Source organism: Ovis aries, chromosome 20 (genome assembly GCF_016772045.2).
Source record: "Ovis aries strain OAR_USU_Benz2616 breed Rambouillet chromosome 20, ARS-UI_Ramb_v3.0, whole genome shotgun sequence".
In the NCBI taxonomy this organism is placed as follows: Eukaryota; Metazoa; Chordata; class Mammalia; order Artiodactyla; family Bovidae; genus Ovis; species Ovis aries.
Genome location: NC_056073.1, coordinates 40,366,770 through 40,371,984, shown reverse-complemented (window position 1 = coordinate 40,371,984; position 5,215 = coordinate 40,366,770). Strand labels below are relative to the sequence as shown.

Below are 5,215 nucleotides of genomic sequence, written 5' to 3'. Positions count from 1 at the left end.
CAGACCCATAGATTCCTGAGTGACATCTCTCCCTCTTTTACTAATAGAAAACAGGGATTCTTTAGTTTTTCCTGGTAACTAGGAAAAATTTGGATGGCGTCTGGAGTATTTGATGGCCAACTGTGTCTCATAAATAGAGTTGCCATATTTAGCAAATAAAGATACAGAATGCTCAGTTAAATTTGAATTTCAGATAAACTACAATTAATTTTTAAGTAAGAGTATGTTCTAAATATTGTATTTTATCTGGAAACTCTGCTCACAAAGAGTAAGAAAGATAGATATTTTGAGTTGTTTGGCTATGTTTAAGAGGCTTTCCTGGTGGCTCAAATGGTGAAGAATCTGCATGCAAGGCAGGAGATCCAAGTTGGATCCCTGGGCCGGGAAGATCCCCTGGAGAAGGGAATGGCAACCTGCCCCAGTATTCTTTCCTGGAGAATTCTGTGGACAGGGGACCCTATGGGCTACAGTCCATGGGGTCACAAAGAGTCGGACATGACTGAGTGACTAACATACATATACATACATAAGAGCTGTTACAGCAGCCATCTAATGTTCTCCAGATTCTATTTCCAGGGAATAACTGTTATTTTTAAAATATGTATTTTGTTGTCATCTTGACTCTAATAAGGCAGTTTTAAGTTTCAGATAATTGAACTGAAATAGAAACTCTGATCTCTTTGTGACTTTGGGTTCCAGCTTGTTAAAGATGGTCTCTTCTACTTTCAAATTAACTGAACATTGAATTAGGAGGAGTCTAGTTAATTCATCAAGAGAAATTTAATTTTGTTGTTGACTTAAAACACCTGAGTCCTTAAGCACAGTGTTCTAAATTCACCTAAGCTAAGATGAAAACTTACCAGCAGAAAAGGGAAAAATGAAACATAATTATATGAGGCATATGTGATCATCTCCATGGTAACAGGTCATAGGAAGACATTCAGAGTAGGGGGAGATCAAAGGTTTGGTTTAATAGAAGGTTTGCATATGGAGATATTAAAGAATTGAACAAAATTGTAATGTCTAAAACATAAAGGATGACAGCTAACACATATCCAGAGTAGTATTAGCATGGCTCTAATAGTGCTTATCAATTGAAACCTGCACTTTGCTTGAAATACAAGGTTGAGACAAGTGCAGAAGAATCCTGGCAGGAAGTGCCAGGAAGCAGGAAGTTATAGGAAGTGCCCAAAATTTCGAAGAACTGCTTTAAAGCCTGGTGTTTTATGTCAAGTTCGCTTGTCAACTCTGGCTCAATTGTATCCATCCTCATTGTACTATGATTCATATGGACAGCCATATTTTATTGCTTTGTACACAGCTATAACCTTCTGCAGCATTAGAGTGTCAATTCAAGTTCACCTCACTCCAAGTTAGGAAAGCACAGTGGATATTTATTGAGCACAATGGAACTCCACTTCTCAGAAGTGAATCAGTGAAGCTGGGTGGCCAGTGGAGACAGAAAGTTATGATTGGCTGTCTGCGCAGACACAATGATTCTCTGATTCAAGTCAGCAAATATTCAGGGAGGGTCCTCTAGGTATCAGGCACTATTCTAGGCACTGGGACTTTTCGATTAAAACAAAACAGATTTCAAGATTCCCACCCTATGAGAAGATTATAGTCTAGTAAGGAGAGATTGGGCTTCCCATGTGGCACAGAGGTAAACAAATCTGCCTGCAATGTAGGAGACACGGGTTCAACCCCTGGGTCAGTAAGATCCCCTGGAGGAGGGCACAGCAACCCACTCCAGTATTCTTGCCTGGGAAATCCCACACACAGAGGAGCCTGGCGGGCTACAGTCCGTAGGGTGGCAAAAGAGTTGGACATGACTTACCAATTAAATAACAACAATAAAAGGAAGATTAACAATCAACAAACAAAAGCAAACATTCATTGAGTCCTTGTGTGCCAGGCACTATTGTAGACAATGGGACATAGTAATAAACAAAACAGACAATGATCCTTGTTTCATGGAACTTGCATTATAGTGGGAGGAGCCAGACAATAAACAAATTAGTAAATTATATATTAGGAGATGATACACACTAATGAAAATTATAGAGCAGGATAAGGGAAAAAGAGAAATTTCGGGAAGTTTGGGTGACCAGATGTTCAAGCTGGGTTTAGAAAAGGTAGAGGAACCAGAGATCAAATTGCCAATATCTGTTGGATCATAGAAAAAGCAAGAGAATTCCAGAAAAACATTTACTTCTGTTTCATTGACCACGCTAAAGCCTTTGACTGTGTGGATCACTACAAGCTGGAAAATTCTTAAAGAGATGCGAATACCAGACCACTTTACCTGCCTCCTCAGAAATCTGTATGTCAGTCAGGAAGCAACAGTTAGAACTGGGCATGGAACAACGGATTGGTTCCAAATTGGGAAAGGAGTACGTCAAGGATGTATATCGTCACCCTGCTTATTTAACTCATATGAAGAGTATATCATGCAAAATGCCAGACTAGATGAAGCACAAACTGGAATCAAGATTGCAGGCAGAAATATCAATAACCTCAGATATGCAGATGACACCACCTTATGGCAGAAAGTGAAGAAGAACTAGAGAGCTTCTTGATGAAAGTGAAAAAGGAGAATGAAAGAGCTGGCTAAAAACTCAGCATTCAAGAAATGAAGATCATGGCATCGAGTCCCATCACTTCACTGCAAGTAGATAGAGAAAGAAGAGAGTGAAAAAGCTGGCTTAAAACTCAACATTCAGAAAACTAAGATAATGGTATCCGGTCCCAACACTTTATGGTAAATAGATGGGGAAATTTTCTTGGGCTCCAAAACCACTGCAGATGGTGACTGCAGCCATGAAATTAAAAGATGCTTGCTCCTTGGAAGAAAAGCTATGACCAACCTAGATAGCATATTAAATAACAGAGACATTACTTTGCCAGCAAAGCTCTGTGTAGTCAAAGGTATGGTCTTTCCAGTAGTCATGTATGGATGTGAGAGTTGGACCAAAAAGAAGGCTGAGCACCACAGAATTGATGCTTTTGAATTGTGGTGTTGGAGAAGACTCTTGAGAGTCGCTTGGACAGCAAGGATATCCAACCAGTCAATCCTAAAGGAAATCAGTCCTGAATATTCATTGGAAGGGGTGATACTGAAGCTGAAGCTCCAATACTTTGGCTACCTGAGGTGAAGAACTGGCTCATTGGAAAAGACCCTGATGCCAGGAAAGATTGAAGGTGGGAGGAGAAGGGGATGACAGAGGATGAGATTGTTGGATGGCATTACTGACTTGACAGACATGAGTTTGGGCAAGCTTTGGGAGTTCGTGATGGACAGGGAAGCCTGGCATTCTGCCATCCATAGGATCGCAAAAAGTCGGACATGACTGAGCAACTGAACAGAACTGAACCAGGTGATGAGGAGCACAATTTTAGGTGGAGTAGCCAGGGATGGCCTCACTAACAAAGGAGCTTTTGAGTAAAGACCTTAGAGACCTTAGGGAGGCACAGAGGGAGCCTCGAGGCTATCTGGCACTTACTCAAGCATCCTTTTATTGGGGCGGGCATGTAATCCACAGTAAGCTGAGCACAGTGTCCCTCTGGGGCTCTTCAACCAGAGCTGACCAAAACCTAGCATTTTTGCTGTACTTCCAAAGCTGTAGAGAGGGAAGCCTGGAGCTGCTAAAAGCCCTCGAATTCATGAGGAAATAATGATCGAGTACAGAGAAAACGAGACAAGAAATGGAGAAGGTAATCCCACAGGGCTGGAGACCCTTGCTCATATGAGGCCTGGGGTCAACCCCTTCCTGTCCCTTCAACAGCTAGAATTTGCGAGCCAATGCTTTCCTTCTTTGGCTTAGGCTGACTCCAGTCTGGTTTCTGTGGCTATGAGCAGACAGTGTGACCACAAGGAAGGGAGCCAAGTGGCCATCCTGTAGTGCAGTGCCAGGGATGCCGTCCAGCATTAGCTGGAGGTAAATCACCTGGGAGCAGCGACCCTTGATGGCAGGTGCCTCGTGCAGGAAAGCTGAGCTATCACAAGCGCTTCTCAGAGTATCACAAGTGCTTCTCAGAGTAACGCAGCGCAGATGGTTACTCTATAGGGCTTGTAAATTTTCAGGAAAATTTTTAAAAAGCAAGTTGGGCTGCCAACTTTTTCTTTGGTCAAATGAGGGCACGAGAGAATAAATAAATAAGCCAGCTACCAACCACTTTCTCTATCAGTTCATACAGGATGGGGACATCTTCAAACCCCAAAGGGGGAGCACAGAGTCTAGGATAAAGGATGCATTGTGAATGCTATGAAATACCTGCTTTATTTTCCTTGTTTCATGACAGACTGGAGAAAGCTCTTCAGAGACAAGTGCCAGTGATTGGGAACTACTCCCCTAGAGCGCTTGGGAGTTAAAATTTCAAGGAAGAAACCAAGACAAAAGGGCCAGGTTACTCTTTCCCCATGAGGTGATTTGTTTTATTAGACACTAAATCCCATGAGTGAAAAGGTTTTGTTGCTGATCTTGTCTTGGGGGAAGGTAGACTGTTGACCTGTCTTTGGAGAGACAGAGAGAACACAGGGTTTTGCTATCTTGGGATACTTGTTCCCCACGTCTGGCCTTTTAGGAGTTTGTTCAGCCTGCTTGAGGAGATAGCCCAAACCTGGTGAACTTCTCATAAGCTTTTACACTGGTCTCCAGGCCTTGGATAATTTCTAATAGCTATGCTGTATTACTTCCTCAGAATTTTCCTTTCGCTTTTTTTTTTTTTTACTTCCTGTTTATTTTATTATTATTTTTTTAATTTTAAAAACTTTAATTCTTACATGCATTCCCAAACATGAACCCCCCTCCCACCTCCCTCCCCATAACATCCTTCTAAAAATATGGAACGCTTCACGAATTTGCGTGTCATCCTTGCGCAGGGGCCATGCTAATCTTCTCTGTATCGTTCCAATTTTAGTATATGTGCTGCCGAAGCGAGCACTCCTTTCGCTTTTACAACTGTTTTTCTGAGCACTACCTTGTGCTAGCCCAGATGTTGGCAAACCTTTTCTGTAAAGGAGCACATAGTAAATATTTTAGGCTTTGTGGGTCACAGGGTCTTTATTGCAACTACCCAGCTCTGTTTGTATTGTGCAAAAACAGCCATAGAGGATATGTAAACAAAGGGACAGGGCTACGTTTCCATAAAACTTTATTTAAAAACCGATAGAGGGCCAGATTTGACCTTGAACCCCAACTCTGCTTATTAATTG

The 5,215-nt window shown here is 41.9% G+C and overlaps 1 non-coding gene across 1 annotated transcript; it reads right to left on the bottom strand.

Annotated features, from left to right (window-relative positions):
• Positions 1-4,837: 4,837 nt before the first annotated feature.
• LOC114109776 (U6 spliceosomal RNA) lies at positions 4,838-4,944 on the bottom strand. The gene has a single exon (XR_003586351.1). It is a non-coding gene; the product is annotated as a U6 spliceosomal RNA (small nuclear RNA).
• Positions 4,945-5,215: the final 271 nt, after the last annotated feature.